General features: G+C 36.8%; 1 long non-coding RNA gene across 1 annotated transcript; it reads right to left on the bottom strand.

Moving 5' to 3' along the window:
• Positions 1 to 723: 723 nt before the first annotated feature.
• LOC117022379 (uncharacterized) lies at positions 724 to 18,932 on the bottom strand. Its single transcript, XR_004423039.1, has 4 exons — positions 18,796 to 18,932; positions 5,782 to 5,909; positions 4,945 to 5,095; positions 724 to 967 (listed from the first exon to the last, which is right to left on the bottom strand). It is a non-coding gene; the product is annotated as an uncharacterized LOC117022379 (long non-coding RNA).
• Positions 18,933 to 19,884: the final 952 nt, after the last annotated feature.

Raw genomic sequence — 19,884 nt, 5'->3', positions numbered from 1 at the left:
CATTGTGCTAATTGTTGCATATAAAGGAGAGAACAAAATAGAAACAGTCCATATGCTCACGGAGCTTCCAGAAAGACATAAGTAAAATAAAACTTAAAAGAGTGCTCAGCATATTTTAGTACCCTTCTATCCCTAACAATAGTAATAATAATAATAATAATAATAATAATAATAATAATAATAATAAAGGCTAATATTTATTGATTTGCCTTTATATGCCAGTCATGTGAAACACTATTGTAAATGTTTTACCCATATCAACCACTCTGTGAGAAAGGTACTATTATCAATTCCATTTTTTGATTAGCAAACCTCTGATTATAGGTCCCAAAACATTGAATGTTTCACTCAAAATCACATGCTCATACGTGATAGTGCCAGAAGTAAACCCAGAAATATGGACTCCAGAGCTCATGAACATAACTGCTAAGCTGTACTGCTTCCTAACCCACAGAAAATTCACTCTGTTGTGCTCACACAGGATGCCCAGTCATTGTTTGTGGTTGGTTTCTGTTACAAATTAGTACACTGCTATCCAATAAAAATATAATGCAAGCCACATACATAATTGAAAAAATTTTAGTAGTCGTGTTAAAAAAAGGGAAAAGAAACAGGTAAATTAATATTGATAAATGTTTACTTTATTCATTATAGCCAATGGATTATCATTTCAACATGTAGTTCATATATAAATTATTAATATAATCTTTTGCTTTCATTTTATTTTCTTTTTGACTAGGTGTTTGAAGTTTTATGTGTGTTTTGCAGTTCCAATGCATCTCAACCCAGACTAGTCATATTTCAAGTACTTGATAGCCCCATGAGGCTGGTGGTTACTGTACTGGACAGAGTAGGAGTAATATTATTGCTGACCAGTAAGCTTTCATGTCAAAGAAGCAGTATTCTTCTTAAACTGGAAACATAGGGTTCAATTTTGGGACACAGCTACGATTAAAGAAATGCCATCCTGAAAATCAAAATAAATTTTAAAATTAAAAAAAAAAAATTACTAGTATTTCATGAAAGCCATGCAGCTTATCTCAATAGTTAGGTTAGAGCACACTTGTTAAAATTCTTTTTTTTCATCTGGCTACTTCCATTATATCCTGCAGCTCCTCTGACACCTCCCTCCAGACCTTTACTTTTCAAATACTTTCTTATCCACTCTTATAATATGTGGCTTTTCTCTCATTTTCTCAGCCTTCCCTTATGATTTGATCACATAGAATAGCTTAGCAACTTTTGTAATTTCTTCTTTTCCTATTTACTACCTCCATGATTCCCTCTCTCTACTGTAGCATTACATAGCTCAAAGAACCCATCAGACAGAGAACTCTCCTCAAAAAGTAGGGAGAACGGAAATAGGAAAAAGCTGACTTTTTTTTTCCCTTTGGTCTGATCATTTTGGGGAGTGGAAGATTATTATCATAGCAGCAAATAGCTGTCTTCTCTTTTTCTCCGCTAAAATGCAGATGGATTTAGAGTAAAGTTAAAAGGCACAATTTCAATAAAGGAAAGAACACTCATGTTCTTCATTCCTGTTAGGTTTAAGGAATAAAGAACAATGCAGTCCATTGGCGTTAGAGGAACTTCAGCCCCGACAACCAGCAAATGTGACTTTGTTATTTTGCCTCTGATAGAAAATGCTTCACTGTTTTCCACATTATCTAATCTGCAGTAAGGAAGGACACCAGAGTTTTGCAATTTGTAAAAGAATCAAATCACAGTCCTTTGCTCCTCCTTTTCATTATTAAGTAGTCACTAAGTAACTATTTTTTCATGGTCTTTAAAAAAACCAACAAAAAATAGCACCTTTATTGAACTAAGGCTTTAAACTTAAATTTTGAAGACAGACAGCTCTGCTGTAGAAAAGCTTGGGTCAATGGTTCAGTGGATATTTAGTTACCCACTTGCATGCTATGGTCCGCGAAGACTTCTGTTTTTCTCTTCCACTTTTTCTTTCTCTCTTCCTGTCTCCCTAGCAGCATTTATTTATCTTCCAGTCCCCATCTAGGCAACTTCTAGGGAAGCTTTTCCAATCCCAAACCCCAAGCCAGAATTGAGATCTCCCTCTTTTGGGCTCTTAACTGCTCTGCGTTGCAACTATTAAACACCATTAACAGCACCTATTGTTTTCTGTGGTTTCCTGTGTCTTGTTCATTTTTGTTGTCTCCTGCATCTGGTGCAGTAGCTGACACATTGTAGGCACTTGGTTAAAGTTTTGTGAATGACTAAATGACACTCTCCCTTTAAGCCCCTGACAGCTTTATTTCAAGCTATGGAAGTTTGTCAGGCGTTTGGAAGTCAGTGCTACTTTATAAAAGTTGTTTCTTATTCTCTATTCCTCCTGGTTCTTCCTAGTGTCTAAGAGTAAGAATGTGGTCCAGACATAGATGGATAGTGATTGAGATTATAATTATTAGTAATATTATGAAATTGAATGTCTGGCTTCTAGCATGTTTTCACCAAAGAGAAAAAAAATCATAACATTTGGAAAGACGGAAAAAAGTCTCGTTTTCATTTTATATCAAAGAAAGTAATTAATAAAGAGGAGAAGTAATATTTTCCATTTTAAGCATCATGTACCCTCTAAAGCTAGTGATGGCCATGTTGATACCAGAATAATTAGTTATATATGTTTTGCTTGTTTTCTCTTCAGAGGGAATTTAATGTCTGAAAGAAGGAAAAGCTACAGAATTAGATGGACATGACAGAGTTTAACAAAGAATAAGAGAAAATTATTTTTATGACAATTAGTGAAAGAGAAAGTCAGACTAATAAGAAAACTTTCCTTATATAATTTACATGAATTCTCCTTAGAATGTTGTAGAAGTGTGATTCTTTACAATATTCTAATAACATAAGATGAAAAACTAACAAGCATATTGCAATGAGCTGTCCCCAGAGGCTGCAGTAGGTGACCTAATAACAGCTATCAGTTTCTTTCTCATGGTACTCTCTCAGAAAAATAGAGAGTACCATGATCTTGGAAGATAATCAAAATTAATATTAGTGTTAAAGCTGATTTCAACTTTTCTACCTCATAAACATTTCCAGAAGGATACATAGGCAGAGATATGCCTTGAGGAAAGCCTTCGGGGGAGTTTTTACAGTGACTCAGTAAAGCATATGAGAATGCTGGTTATTTGCAAGTGTGACAGTCATTTCCGCCACTGCTGGTTAACAACCTGCATCTCCTGATAAGTTTCCTGTATCAACTAATCTTCACCAGCTATAATTTTTGTGACACCCCAAAATGAATTGCCACCATTCTGTCCTTGATCTATCAGGGAAGAACAAATTGACAACAGTGCTGATGGGTTTACAGGCTGCATGTTTCCTCAGACCAATCATTCAGTTTAAGGTGGCCAAGTCCATCAACAAAAAGAGGTTCTATTTCACAGCATATTTTGTAGCAGAACTTTTTCCTTGTTAAATTTCTTTCATCTTCTCAGTTCCTGCAAACACAGGCATAGGTATGGAGTAGAGAGAAGGTGTGATTGTTACAAAATGAGATTGTGCGTTAACAGAAATAGCAGGTCACCACAGTGCAATATAGGGAGAAAGACCAGGCATACAGAGGCTGTCTCATCTGATATCCTGGTTGCAGCAAAAAAGCGGTTGATGCACATGGGGTCAGTCTTGGACAGAATGGATAAGGCACTTAGGATATATAACACACGTGGGTGTTAAAATGTCATAAAGTATACAATTATTACCCTCATGCCAGCTAAGACATTCACCCTGCCCCTCAATATTCAAGAATGGGTGTTCTGAATCCCCGTTCCATAGAGTATAGCAACTACATTCTAAAGGTTTCTTTGAGTTGTTTTCATGGTTTATCTCTGATTCTGAGCTTCTGTGCCCACTAAAGTATTTCAGCTGCAGGGACAGTTTTCCATACTATTTCAGATGTCCTTTCAAACTGTGTCAACACTGAAGTAAAACAAAATTCCATTTCTTAGATTTTATAAGATGTAACCTACACATTTGCACATATAAAAGACCTTAGTGAAGGTGGAATATGAGGTGTGATCAACAAATACGGTGAATGTTTAAATTAAAAAAAATATTACAGTAAAAGACACATTGTCATGAATTCCCCTCAGAACACTCCCCCTCGCTTTGAACACACTTATTCCATCCTTGTTGCCACTTTCTGAAGCAGTTCTGGAAGTCCTCTTTCATGAGTGTCTTTAGTTGCGCTGTCACGGCTGCCTCCGTGTTCTGAATCATTTTGACTTTGGGAAAGAACCAGAAGTGGCACAGTGCCAGAACTGGTGCAGAAGGTGGATGAGGGCACACTGAAATGTTTTTATTTGATAGAAATTGCCATATATCAGAAGCAATGTGTGACACAGAGTGTTGTCATGATGGAGGGTGATTTATGGCACATTTTAAAACACGCCTTCTCTCAATCATAGCTCACACCCTACTGACTGCACTGAACAAACTGAAACTTGTCACACACTGATACTAAGGTTCAAAGTGTCACTTCCTGTATTGAAGATCCCTGCCTTTCTGTTGGATGGAACTTGATAGCAGCATTACCATATTTTGTGATCACAACAGAAAGGCTCTGTGTCATACATCACTTCTGGTACAGCAATTTCTGTCAAATAAAAACTCTGCAGTGTGTCCTCATCCACTTTATTCACCAGATCTGGCACCGTGAGACTTCTGTCTCTTCCCCAAAATGACCATGAAAGGTAAAGGTTTTGAATTGATTCAGGACATCAAGGCAGCCATGAGAGTGCAGCTAAAGACACTCACAAAAGAGGACTTCCAGAATTGCTTCAGAAAGTGGCAAGAAGGATGGGATAAGTGTATTAGAAATGAAGGGGAGTATTTTGAGGGCAATTAATGGCAATGTGTCTTTTACTGTAATTTTTTTTTAAAAAATATTTACCATATGTTTTGATCATACCTTGTAGAGGATCTTACCATGAGAAACATGAACTGAGAATTTGTTGTTTGGCACTTCTCTTCCAAAAAAGTTTCTTCCAGCCCATCTCAAGGTTGCTTGGCTCTTCTCTCTCCAGTTTTGCTTCTCCTTGCTTTTCTCTTTCTAGCTTTTTCTCCACCCACAAATTCCCTGTGCATAGTATTTTAGCAATTAGTAAGATGAAGGAGGTCAAAAAATGACAGAGCTGGACACTGATATTTGAGTTAGGGTTGGAGGGATACACATTTATACAATCTGCTTGCAGTCTGAGAATGTAGATTTGCAGAAGACGGGGAACTAAAGTGGCTACTGGACCTGATTTCACTTATTTAGAATGAAATATCAACATTTTAAATTATTTATACCTCTTGAGTTTGCTTTTACCTTTGATTTCTTTTACTTTTTGGCAATATTTGTAGATCTAAAAATTAAAACATAAATTCTTTGTTAAGGGTAATTTTGTATATACTAATGTGAGAACTATGAAATTTTGGGTAAATTTCTTTTGACTTCATGAACTATACAGATATGGCAAATTCAGAATATTACCAACTCTGTTGAAGAAGAAAGTAGAAAATTACAATTTGTAACAATAAATATCAGTACAATTTGTAACAATAAGTATCAGTACAATTTGAATTCGTAATTGAGATGAAGGATGACCAAATATTCCAATTTGTCTGAGATGATGCCAGTTTTAATACTGAAAGTCCTGTGTCCCATCCATGTAAATCAAACCCTTCAGTCCCAGGCAAACCCAAATCGTTGTCACTCTAGTTGTGATTCTGGCTTCTGCTTCTTATGCACCCAACAGAGTCTCACTCATCTTTTCTTACCTGGAAATGAAGAGATATCATTTCCCATCTGCATTTATTGAACACATCTGGTGGAAATAAGATTCAATTTTGGTCTGAAGTATGAGGCCACAAATTCCTCTCCACCTAGGATGAGGTGATTATCTACCCTGCAAGAAAGAGATGGAGTAGATGGACTTCCAAATTTTCTCCTGGCAGTTTCAAGTTTTCACTGTGGCCCATAGCACTGACTCACACCTGGGGAGTGGTGGTGGTGTTGGAGGGTTTGGGTAAACCCTATAGTTTTGAGGTTCTTAAATGTTCAGCCTCCTTCATGTTGAAAGGAACGGTCTCAAGAATTATTAACTTCAAATTAATTGAGGTGTTTATCCTCTGTTGAGTTACTACTCATAGAAAAGTAGTACCTCACCCAGATCCCCTCCACGGGCAAATGCCCTCACCCCCAACCTGTGTGAGTGGTGGCAGTTAATGATGCAAAACTGCCACCATTGGTCAAGAATTGTTTTGGACCAAATGGGGGCTTCTTTGCCTAATATCCTACATCCCATCCTCCACGTTAGCAGACATGGATTACAGATGTCCCAACGTTCTTCCACAGGGGGTGGGGGCTTAATTCTGTGCTGTAATTTGTGTGGCAGGGCTTCCTATGAGGACAGCCTGAAGCTAGTTCCCGACTGAGATCATGTCCTTCCTTCATTTCCTCCCTCCCTCACATCCTCCCCAAAGAATGGAGTTTCATTTTGTATTTTATCTATGGTGGCCCCAATAGTACCTGGAAAATGCTACACACTTAATAAATATTTTGTGACTGAACACATGAGGAATTTCTGATGGCAATTGTAACTGGTAAAAGCTTTCTGGAAAGCAATTTGGCAATATGCATCAAAAGCATTATACTATTTCTGAATCTTTAGGAAAGATAGACAAAACATGGACAGAGATTTATAAAGAAGGATGTATATCTATGAGTTTTAATATATCAAAAAGTAGAAATAACAAAAAGGTCTGAAAGCAGAGGAATAGTGAAATGAATTACTGTACCTCCTTACATCAGATGGAATATTATTTAGTTATTTAAAAACCATGATATGGGGAAAACGTTGGTGGAAGTATAAACCGGTACAATTGATACAGGAGAGTTAGCATGTCCCTAGGTAGATAGGGAGGTCCCTGGTGGAATAAACAAAGACAGTCATATCCTAAAACTTCATGTTTTGAAATCCCTCCTTCGCTCCAGGACATAATGTAACAGGCCTTGAGGTTAATCATAAAATTCCTTTTGGCCTGACAAATGGAGCAGATCTGATAGATAAAGAGTGGGTGACTTTGCTAATTCCTTCAGGATGGACAAGCAGAACAAACCTGGTAGACGAATTTTATTAGAAGGCGCCAGTTCCCTTCTTCAAACAAGTTCCCTTCTTCAAACAGCTCCCCTTCCCCAAGCAGGCAAGGGAAGGTGTAAAACTAAGAGCTTTTGCCTCAGTCATGGGGCACCCCCCATTCGGGACCCCCTCCCGCTCGGGAGCTGCAACCTCTTCTCCTGCCTCTAATAAACTATCCTCTTTTAAAAACTTTTTGTCTCTCCCTGTTCCATGTTTCCATTATTCGACTTCATGAGACACGATCCCGGCCCACACTCAGAAACTGCTAGCAGATCCAACATCATCTACATCACAGTGATTGTGAAGAAAAATCTGTCATATATAGTTAAATTAAATATTCATATAACCTATTACTCAACAAATTCACTCCTATTAATAACACAAATCCTTAAGAGACACATGAGTGAACAGATTGGAAGCAATATAGTGTACCATATATATGTGCTCTTGAAATAACACTTCTGCAAATTCATGCATTAACAGTAACTGGGCTCATGGGAGAAACAGGATTGGGGTAGTCCACTACAAAGCCTTACAATTTTATAAGAAGAACTCTAACATAGGCAATGATAATCTTAATAAAAATACTAGCACCATTTTAAAAAGACATGTTAAATTTCTAACACATTTTAAAAATACTCTGATAAAATATAGATTCTTACCTTGAAATAAGAAGAATATTCTTTGGTGTAAAGAGGCGTGAAAAGTGGGGGAAGGTGAGTTAAAGAGACAAGGATAACGAGACGTCTTTACACGTTGAAGATAGAGAAACAATTTCAAGTTTTCAAAAATGTAGAGGTGCTAGAGAAAGAGTCTTCTGATTGTCTTGTGCTTGCTTCTTTTGTACAATGGTGAGGCAGAACCACACCAAAAGCACTTGCATGGCCAGAACAGGTCAAAAGGAAAACATGTGTGAATGGGGGTTATGAACAATAATGTATTCCTGTATGGCACGCTACATTCAACTGCTAGTGTGTTTTGTGTTTATTTATATTATTTGCTCATGCAAAATATTAACATGTGTGTTCATCTATTATATATATTATATTACCGTGTTTACACAAAAATAAGACCTAACTGGAAAAATAAGCCCTAGCATGATTTTTCAGGATGACATCCCCTGAACATAAGCCCTAATACGTCTTTTGGAGCAAAAATTAATATAAAGCCAGGTCTTATTTTTGGGGAAATGCAGTATATTATATTATAAATTATTATACAGTATAATTATACATATTTTATTATTACTTAATAAAAATATATAATATATATACCTACAAAAAGGTATGTAAATCTATCTACAAACCAACATTATCTGCCTTATAAGCATACATACATATTCAAGGATGTATGTCAAATTAAATATAAGTAATGTATATGCAAGGGGAGTGGAAAAGACAAGAAATTGAGAATTAAGGTAAAAATTTAAAGAAAAAAGAAAGAATAAACTTTGTATTGATCACTGTGCCTTAAATGGAGGTGTATTATTAAAACTCTACATCTGTGGTAAAAAGATAAACCATACCTGTCCCAAATTTTAAAAATCAAAGAAAATCTTTCTTTGTATTTATTGATATGGAAATGTTAGCAATGGTGGGTACTGGTGATTGAAATAGAAGTTACAAAAGAACGTAAGAAATTATTTGCGTATCTCTGAAATACCTGGAAGCATGTTTTAAAAATGTTAATTGTATTTATCTTTCAATGTGACATTTCTGGTGATTTTTATTTTCTGCATTTAAAAATATTTTAGAAAGAGTATGTAATAATTTTACAATCAAACAGAAAAAAGTTATTTTCATGTTTTAAACAGTTAAGAAAAAATTTTAAACATCATATAAAAAGATGTGAGTTAGCTATTTCTGTTTGTATAAAATACATTCAAACACAGTAAGACCTAGTGTGAGAAAAATCAGTCTTCGCTACACAGCTAATAAGTATTTAAATACCCTAATTGAGAAGGAAGAATGTTTATTTTGGGAAATATTAATATATTTTAATCCATTAGGAAATATTACATGGCATTTTTCTACCTACATACATTTTTTTAGAAAAAATTTCTGAAAGCATATACAATGTGATTTATGATATTTCAGAGATGCAATTATTTCTTTTATTAAAAAAAAAATTGCTATGCCTTTTGACCCTTAAGGAATTTGTTATCAGGTTGGTCAATGAGTGAGTGGGCCAGTGCTCACATTAGTTTGTGAACCTATGCAGGTGTAATATGTTCTTTACTGAAAGAAAGCAAGTCATAAGAGTAGGATCTTGCTATCAAAATGAACTAATCAGAAACAGTTTTGGAAACGATGAGGAAAAACTGAGGGTTGCTAGATGGGCGGGAGGGGTGGGGGGTGGGGGGGAGGGTGAGTGGATTGGAGGGCAGTCGGTGACGACAGGATGGCCACGTGTTTGAAAATTAATCTGGGGAACGTAATTTGGTGGTTACCAGAAGGTAAAGGGGTTGAGGGGTGGGGGATGAGGGTGAGGGGGATCAAATGTATGGTGATGGAAGGGGAGCTGACTCTGGGTGGTGAACACACAGTGTGATTTATGGATGATGTGATACAGAATTGCACACCTGAAATCTATGTAATTTTACTAACAATTGTCACCCCAATAAATTAAAAAAAAAAATGCAGTGTGAACCCAGAGGACAGATGAATGAAAGAGCTGCAGAGGCCTCAAATTATAAACTACCCATCTGGGTAATTCAGGAATAACTGAAGACAAATGAAAGTAATAGCGTGAAATTGCTCCCTGAAATTTTAAAATCTTAGCTGTGGAACAAAAACGGTGAACTTCTATAACCTTGAGCCTCCTTATGAGGACACCTGACTGAATGGAGCAATAGATGTAAAATAAGAAGTTTCTATGTGGTGGTAGAACAACATGATTATCATGAGAGGGCTGTGCTAAGTAAGGCAGCCTGGTGGAGAGAATAAATGCACTGACATAGGCATTGAACGTGCTGGGATCCTGGCTTTCTCTCTTACTAGCTGTGTTCCCTTAACTTGGGGTCTCTTAGGAAACAGCGACATCTCTTTGTTCATGTAGCCCTCTACTCTACCACTTGTTAGAGCAAATGGTATAAATATGTGATAACATTTAGTAAATTTTAAAGGACTATTCAAATACAGTTTGTTATTTTTTAATATCCAAAATTAAGTCAGTAACATGTTAAGTGATACAGTACATTTACTCGGTCAGGAGATCTGGCTCTAGTGCTGGTCCTGTCACTACTTAATGGTAAGAGCTGAGGCAACTTAGTGACTTCTATGTGCTTCAGTTTCACAAATGCTTATTATAATGTTACTCAACCTACTTCAAAAGGTCATTATAAGTGAAAAATGAGATTATATCTATATATGAATTTGATCTGAAATTGATCATTTATTTCTTCGATAGATTTTTCCATCTATGAAATGTAGAGAGTGAAAATAGTTGAATGATGAAGCCAGTTCCAGTTCCAACCTTCTACACCTGTGTTTTAGCCTTTCATTAAAAATAAAAACTACTTTGGCTAATAAGTGGTAGCAGTACCAGGATTCACATTTAGGCAACCTGATTTCAAGGACTATTTCATGAATTTCTCCATCATGCTTCACCTCTTACCTCACAGAATCTTTACTACCTCAAAGGTGGTATAGATAAACATCCTAGAATTAACTGAAATGTAAACACATATATTTGTTTATTGCAAAAGAAGGAATTAGTTTTCACATAAAAACATGACTGATGGTGGACAGAGCTGGTACATTTTTGATGGGAAAGAGAAAATAGCTACATCTAAAATTACAGAGAGAATTGTGGAAGTAATGGAAGTAAAAAGGATATATATGAGGGGATGGAAGGAAAATAAAAGAGAACAAATTATTTCAAGCTTCTGTAGCAACGACATGGAGAAATTGCTAGTAAAAAATTATTAATTGGTTTAGTCTTGTTTTCCAACTGAATAATTAGCGAGATTGAGGCCCTGGGAAGACAGAAAATTAAATGGGATAAGCTTGAATTTTTCAGATGATAAGTGAGAAACACCTCTGAAAGAGAAACAAGTATATCTAAAGAGGACTTCTGGAATAGCAGAATAAGGAGCTTGGTGAAAATCCAGTAAAACAACTGTTGAAAATTATTTTTTTAAAAACCCAATAATTTAAAGTTTCTATAAATTGCCATAAGGGCATACAGCTAATGGAAAAAATTTCATCCAAGAAAATGTATTCAATATCGGTAAGAACAGTGAGAGCCTGTGGCATTTGAGTCATGACCTGTTCCCTTACCACTCTCTTATCCCCAAAGATTTTTGTTATGGAAATTCTATACTGGGTATGGGTAGCCAAGAAGACAGGGATTTTCTCTCCTCTCAGTTTCCAGTATTAGGCTACAATTTTACCTGAGAAAGAGCAGGCTGTCAGCATTTCTTCCCTCTCCCCATGTTACAAAAGCTTTATTCCAAATAGGCACTGCTGAGAGGACTGAATCTCTTCTCCCACCTAGTTCCCACTCATAGGGTGAACTGCCTCAGGTTTGGCAGCCCGTGAACAGCGGCACTCAGATTACCCCTGTTTTATCTTACTTATAGTATGGTGGTTCCAAGACCGGAAGGACAAGTTGAGAAAACCAGGGGCTACCACTCCCCCAGTGTCCACTCATAGAGTAAGGGTGTTACTCTGGAAAAAGTGGACCCCTGCTCACAAGTTTTGTGCAGTGGTGCATAGATGCCTTTCCCAGTGAGAACAGCAGGCCATAAGGGAAAAACACTGCAGCTCTGCTTGAGGAGACTGACTATATTTGGAACAGAGAATGGAGAACTCTGTGCCTAAGGACATTGTTGAAAACAATCGAAATCTTGGCAGAGAGCAATTAAGAGGAAGCTGTTAACTCCATGACAAAGGCAAAACGGCAGAACAGCCAGAAATTTAATAGAAGAACCGAGGAGAGAGACAGCTGAAAAGAGTCCTCCTGTGATCACAGTCACATCTGGGAAGGCTATGCACCTGCAAGCTGCACCCACTCAAGAACAATCAGAGCAGGGTGTGGGACAAACTTAAAAGCATTCCCCAAGCCGCACACAGACCCATTGACACAGGGCAGGAGCCTCACTGGAACAAGGGGCTTAAACAAAACCTCTGACTAAATACTAACTGAACAATTAGCTACTTGAACCTGGGGGCAACCCCTAGGAAGCCAGATTTAAAAATAAAATTACTTTCATCCCTGGCAGTCTCAAAGACTGTGTGCATGCCCAAGGCTGCATCCTCTCAGAATGGATCAGAGAGAGAACCTCCAATCTTCCAGTCTTTGCCTAAGTGAGGTAAAAACCAGAAGGTCGCTGAACAATAACAGCAGCCTCCAAGCCACACACATATTCAAGTAGATGATAAAAATATAACTGACTAAGAGGGCTTAAGCACAACGTTTTATTAATAAGTGGCTTAAGCTGACCTAGGGTGATCCCTAGGTAACCAGATTAAAACATTAAAATAAGTGGGAAAAATCTGAGCAAGGACATAAGAAACTGGATACTGTAAGCAAAATAGACTTCTCAGAATTAGTTGAGCCAAATCACTAAACAAATAAACAAACCATCAAGCTAACAATAATAATTCCCAGGTTCAGAGGAATTGGTACCTAGACTTGCTACAATATATTTTCTAAAATGCACATTTTTCAACAAAAAATATTATAAAATATGCAAAACAGCTCTAGGAAAGTATGACCCATATAAAAGAAAAAAAAATTTTAAGGGGACTACATGGTCATCTTAGCAGACAAAGACTTTAAAGCAGCTATGATAATTATATTTAAAGCACCAAATGAAACAATGCTTAAAAGAAATAATGGAAGCTATGATGATGATGCTTCATCAAATAGAAAACATCCGTAAAAAGATAGTTATTAAAAAGAACCAAATGGAATTTCTGGAGTCAAAAAGTATGATAATAGAGGGCCTCAACAATAGATGTGAACTGACAGAGAAAAAATCCAGTGATCTTGAAGACAGGTCAATAGAGATTATACAATTTGCAAAACAAGGGAAAAAAAAGATGAAGAAAAAAATGACACAAATGCAGACAAATGGGACTTTATTAAGTGCACCAACATACATAAGTGCAATTGGAAAGGGACCAAAATATTTTTTTAAAATAATGGCAAAAATTTAAATTCAATGATATACATTAACCTATACATCTAAGAAGCTCAACAATTTCCAAATAGAATAAACTCATCATAGTAAAAATGTTGAAAACCAAAAATGAAGAGAAACTTTTGAAAACAGTAAGAGTATAATGATTCATCACATATAAGGAAACCCCAATAAGATTAATGGCTGACTTCTCATCAGAAACAACAAAGGCCAGATAGCAGTAGGGTGACCTATTCAATGTGCTGAAAGTGAAAACTGTCAACCAAGAATCTTTTATTTGACAAAACTCTCTTTCAAAAATCAAGGCAAAATTAACATTCTCAGATAAACAAAAACTGAAAGAATGTATTGCTAGCAGACTTAAGAAATATTAAAGAAAATGCTTCAGGCAGAAAGCTTGTGATATCTGATAGTAATCTGAATCTATAAGAAGAAACAAAGAGAACCTATCAAGGCCGTTATGTAGGTACAAATGATAGCATACTTGCATATTTTGCATATTTTCTCTTACTTGAGAAGGCTTTGTTGCTATGAGAATTAACTTCTTGCTATAAACAACTAGAACAAGCTTTATGAAACATGAGTTTCCATATATTGGATAACAGGCAGTCCAGATAGTGATCCAAAAAGAGAGGAGAAACAAACTAGGTGAGTCCTATAATTGCACAAGCTAACTTTCTGGAGGCAGTATACAGGTTCAGGAACAAGGATGGGGATTTGACAAAGAGACTAGTGGTCTCACTGAATTGAAGAGACAAATATCAGAGTTCAGGGAAACCAAGGTAGATGGAATTTATGGGGCAGAGTGTCAAAGAGGAGGAAGCTACTTACAGAGAGAGTTCCCGGCATCTGCTGAGGGGATCCACTAAACTTTTAAGTTTACCTATGTATGTATGGGGCAAAACTCTCCAGGTCCTGGGGGAAAACACACCCAAAAGCAATAAGTAGAACAATTTTCTGAGTTTGCAGTAGTAGTTTGTGTTCCCACCAGCAAGAGTAGAGGGACCTCATACTACATAAAGCGTTCGATGTAGTCCGCAAAATGGTCATACTTTAGTAATGAGGCTAAATTATTCCCAGAAGGAAAGGCTGTTCTGGGTTCACTGGAACAAAGCTTATAGAGGAAGTCTCAAAATGATCTAACTGATTCTCAGACAATGTAATACTTGCCAGAACAAAATCCAATACTCTCTAAAGGGGGAAAAATATCCCTGACAAAAATCAACTACTCAACAATGTAAAATTCACAATGTCTGGAACTCAAATAAAAACTACCAGCCATCCATGGAATAAAACAGGAAAATATGACCCATAACCAGAAGAAAAAAATCAATAGAATAGAAACAGAAATGGCAGACAAAGATCTTAAAAGAACTGGTGTAAAAACATATAAATACACTCAAAGATGTAAAAACAATACCATGAAAATAACACATAGAATTATGTGTTATTGTAAAACATAAAATTGTAAAATAATGTTTGGAGATTAAAAATATGGTATCTGAAGTGAAAAATACACTAAATGATACTAAAAAGAATATTTAAAATTGAAGGGGAAAAAATCAGCAAAACTGACGATGTACCAGTAAAGCCTATCCAAAATAAAGCACACAGAGGAAAAAAGGACTAAAAAGTAATGCAAAAAGCCTCAATGACCTATGATAACCAAAATCAGACAGAAACAAAAGACCACATATTGCATAATTCATTTAATGAAATTCTAAACAAAGCAAGCCTATAGAAGCTTGGCCCTGAGGAATGGAGAGAGAACAAACCGAAAAGGTCTACCAGGGGATTGTTTTTTTTTGGGGGGGGGGGTAATGCAAATGTTCTCAATCATGCTGTGGATTTCATCAAACTGTCCGCTTAAAACGGGTAGATTTTATTGGTTATATTATACTTCAATAAAATTTATTTAAATTAGGGAAAATATTTAGTAGACTTCCAAGTTGTGTGGAAAAAGCAAGAATAATTCTCCTAGTATGGCAAAGATGAATGGTTTAGGGGGAACACTGAAGTTTTTTTTGTGTTTTTTTAACAGAATTTTGTTACATTCTGATAAGAAAGACAACTCTCTTTAACATTCAAATAATCCTTAAAAACACTTGAGATTAATAAATTCTTATTTTATTTTTAACGTAATCTGTTAAATTAGGGAGATCTTACTTAAAATTTGACTCTAGAGTCATTTAGTCAGTAATTCCTTTCATCTATTTGAGGTGTGCTTTTGATAGCAATTTCAGTATTATATCACAACAGCCTAAATCCTCCTGATTCCTGCCTGTCTTTATGCTTAAATTGATGTTGGCAAAGAGGAGTAATAAGAGCCAGGAAAACCTGGCCTATTCATGGCTCCACATAAAACTCATCAATAGTTTTCCATTGTCCTTAGGGTAAGTCCCCAATTTCTTAGAGTGGCCCACACAAAGTGAATGAACTAACATCCTGTAACCTACAAGCCTCATTTTTTTTCTCTCTCTCTCCTTTCTTCACACTGCGCTCTGGTCTAGCCATACCATCACACTCTCTTTGCACTTCTGTTTAGAGCATATCTTGCCCACAGCTTTCTTTCCATAATTTTGCTCATGCTTCAGTATTAGCTTAATATGACCTGTTCATGGTAACTGTCCTTGGTTCCCTGATTAAATGAGGTTTTACTATGTACCTCCGCCAAAATACCCTGTATTTGTCATTTTAGTAAAATTTATTACAGTTAGTTCTCATTATTTGCTGTAGTTATGCCCCAAATATGGAAACATTGCTCCTGGAAAAAATATATATATTTATATCTACTGTGAAAATAACATATATTTATATCTTTCCCTGAAAATAAGACCTAGCCAGACAATCAGCTCTAATTTTTGGAGCAAAAATTAATGTAAGGCCCAGTATTATATTACATTACATTACATTATTATATTATACCAGTCTTATAGTAAAATAAGACTGGGTCTATTATAATGTAATATAACATAAGACCAGTTCTTATATTAATGTTTGCTCCCAAAGACACATTAGAGTTGATTGTCTGGCTAGGTCTCATTTTCGGGGAAACACGGTACATCTGTATATTTCATATAGATGATTATCCTAAATCCTAAAAACAACTCATCCTGGTAGATTCTACATAGAGAAAATGAGATTCAGAAGTGTTAAGTGACTTGCCATAAATATTACGTTAGTGGCCCCACCAACACGTGCCACGTGGGGATTCAAACTGGTCAACTGACCCCAGAGCCAGGGCTCCTTGCACTCCACTGCCACCTATCGTGCCCATCCTCTGGTCGTCTCTGTACCAGAGAGAGCTCAAATAAGAAGGCAGAGTGTCTCTTTGTTCATCCTCAGTTGGGAACTTGTGCATCTGGCGACTCCTACTTGTCACAGCTCTGGGCATATCCACCTATGACCATGAAAGCACAGTGAGTATTGACTCAGGGGTTACAAAATTTAGCAAGTAGGTGAATTCATGAATATAGAAACTGACTAATGAGGATCCAATGTATTTATGATTATTTCTGTAATAGCTGTCTTGATGATCTGTAATTTTCAGGAGGACCCACATCATTTCTATGTTATTTACCCACGTTGTATCCATATGCTCAGCAATTGGTGCTGGCTCATATCAGGTCTTCAGTAATGACAGACTGAGTAAAAGAATGAATGGATGGATGAGTGTATTAGAAGTCCTTCTAGACCTAGAGCAAGTAGGTTCTGAAATAGCTCAACCCTGGTTGCAGTGGTGCCTCCTGGATAAATTTAACCTATGCAGGTATCCATTAAAGTGTCAGCTGTAGCTTTGCTATGTAACTTTCTCTCCATATAGTGATTCTGGTTCACCCCCAGGTCCTGAATCTGAGCTGGGAATCTCATCCCTTTCAATTGTTTCTTCCAGAGATAAGGCTTGTTTCTATTATACCTGATATAGCCTTTCTCCTCCATGATCTGTGACCCAGCTTTGAGTGAAAAAAGGAAAAAAAAACAAAAAACAAAAAACAGAAACAGACTCAGATTAACTTAAGCAGAAAGAGAATTTGTTAGAAAGTGCCAGATCACAAAAGTAATGAGAAAGATGGAGAAAGAAGCTTGAGTAGTAACCAAAGGAGTCTCAACACAGGTAAAATCCTGTCATGGGCACTCGCTTCTTAGGATGCTAGTGGCATCACTTTGGACCATTGACCACACTCATTACTCTGTGTGCTATTAGAGTCTTTACTCCATCACAACTGATTCACAGAATCTCCAGCTGGCTTTCCACCTTTGTGTCTCTGCCTTGGAACTGAAATGCCCAAACTCTGGCTGCCAGAAAGTAGGAAGAAGAAATACCTTCTCGCATTGGGCTTCTCTACTGAAGTGAAAGGAGACCCAAGAAAGAGCACTCAGATCTTGGCAGCTGAAACAACATGTGCCAAATATACCATCTAATTCTGGCAAGTCTACCACCTAGAAATTTTGATGGCCAATTTTGAGGTAGAATTCTCCTGCAGTTCTAGACTGTACTTGAGTATGCACCAGACCTCTTAAATAGCTTCCTACCTTCAGGTCCTCTTTTCTCCTCTCCTCATCCAAGATGGAGAAGCTTGGGATACTGTTTTGCCAAAATCTAATGATTTTAGGTTCTTTGGTTAGTATAGCAGGTACTTTTATTAGGAAGCTAGTCTGAAGTAAATACAGAAGAGACAGATGTGTAGAGATGACCCTGACAGTGCCCTTGTTTGCCACCTCCTATTCCCCATCCTCAATCCAGGAGAAAAATAAGGTGTGGGGTACAAAGAAACTATGAGATAAAGGAGCAGAGATAAATTGACACCCTTACCCCAAGGTGTTTCATATTTCTCCAATATCATCAAAACAATTTAACCATTCTTTGTTGGATCTTTAACCCTTCTGTTGTATGTCTTTGATGGTTTTTGAAAATAAATATGGATAATACCAAGCAATTAATTTTTATTTTAAAAGTATAACTAAAATCCAGAATCAAAAGTCTTTAGGAATCTAAAATGTGATTACATTTTTAAACAAGTGATTTTGATAGCACCTGTCTTTACTGTGTATTGCTTGTTTGTCTTCCCCAGTAAATTGCAAGTTCCAGAGAGACAGAAGTAGTCTATCCTACTTCCCATATCCCCAGCACCCTGCACAGGACCCAAAATAGGAAAGCCAAGAATACATATATATATTCAGCTCTGTAAAATTTCCAGTTTATAATTTTGTTGTGGATACCCAGTAAACACGCAATAAATATTTGAAATTCATTGGAAGGAGATAGGAAAGGAAGATGACTAAAACTGCACATGCAAATAAATTACCTGAGAAGTAGGAACTCTTTGTTGTTTAAAAGGATTTTTGTTTTGCATCAAATTGGGCAGGAGGAAAACATTATAGGTCCTTCGTAAGAGCAGATTTTCTCATCCTCAGAAATTACCATTGTTACCTCAATGGTAAACAATGGCACACCCCGTTAAGACTATGTACATTCTATAAAACACAGTAAGAATATCGACTCACTTAGGCAGACTGGACTCACTCCTCGAGGACTCTGATTAGTGGGGTTGCAGCCCATGACTACTTGCAGCTGTTCCTCAAGCGCTCTGAGAAAGAAGGCACGGGGCGTGGGTCTGCATTGGCTGGGGCTGGACTTGAGGCTGCAGCCACGATCCCCAAAAGGCAGGACTTTGTGTCCTTGCTCCTTGAATTTTGTAATCCTCAGTTACCTATTAACTTATTTGTTTATTTAAAGGAAAAAATGTTTTTGTCCACCTCCAAAGTGGGGAGAAGATTTTTACAAAAGAAGAGCCTGGATCAGGATGTCTTGAAATCTCTTTTTGAGGAGGAAATTCTCTCTAATCATGAATGGTTAACCTATCTCGTATCCCACACAATGTCTTTCTCTCTTTCTTTTTTTTTTTTTTTTTTACACTGAATATCCTTGGCTACTGGGTACGGCTGAAACCCTGAATTGCTTGTGGGGGAGTTGAACAATTTCTACTCTAACCTTAGATTACTGTAGCATTTTACAAAATATATATAATTTTTAGTGAAAGCATTTCATAAAACTGAACACTACAGGTATTCTGCCTGCATGGTCATCTAATTTCATACCCCTGATTAATTTCTCTACACTGTTGCTAGGAGACCAAGACACTTAACAAAGGATGCAGAACGTATCAACCATGTGGATATCTGCTCTCTCAAATCCATTTTCTTGTTGCAGTTGTTGCTGCCTTAGAATGTGGTGTTTATAACAACACCTGTAAGGGTGGGGAAATTGCTCGGTATACTAACATAGGGGTGCGGTACTCTTCTGAGCGATGTCACCATCTTGCTCTTCTGCCTATTTTGTGATCATAGATGTGGAGATGTCGATGGGGTTTTATTTCTTAATGGGACAAAAATCATTTTTGTGTGCTGCTGCGCTTTCCATTTTAGAAGTACAGATAAGAGAAAAAGAAGCCAAGCCCAAGAGTCAGGGATTGTTGGAAAACAGATTTCTCTTGACATTTTCTGAAATCTACTGCTGGTTTTCTTCGTTTTAGTACCTCTTTGAGGTACATAATGTTAGCCACAGTAGGCTAAGATTTTCTACTGACTTTAGAA

Source organism: Rhinolophus ferrumequinum, chromosome 5 (assembly GCF_004115265.2).
Source record: "Rhinolophus ferrumequinum isolate MPI-CBG mRhiFer1 chromosome 5, mRhiFer1_v1.p, whole genome shotgun sequence".
NCBI classification, from domain to species: Eukaryota; Metazoa; Chordata; class Mammalia; order Chiroptera; family Rhinolophidae; genus Rhinolophus; species Rhinolophus ferrumequinum.
The sequence above is the reverse complement of the archived record's forward strand: the minus strand, read 5'-3'. Positions and strand labels throughout refer to the sequence as shown.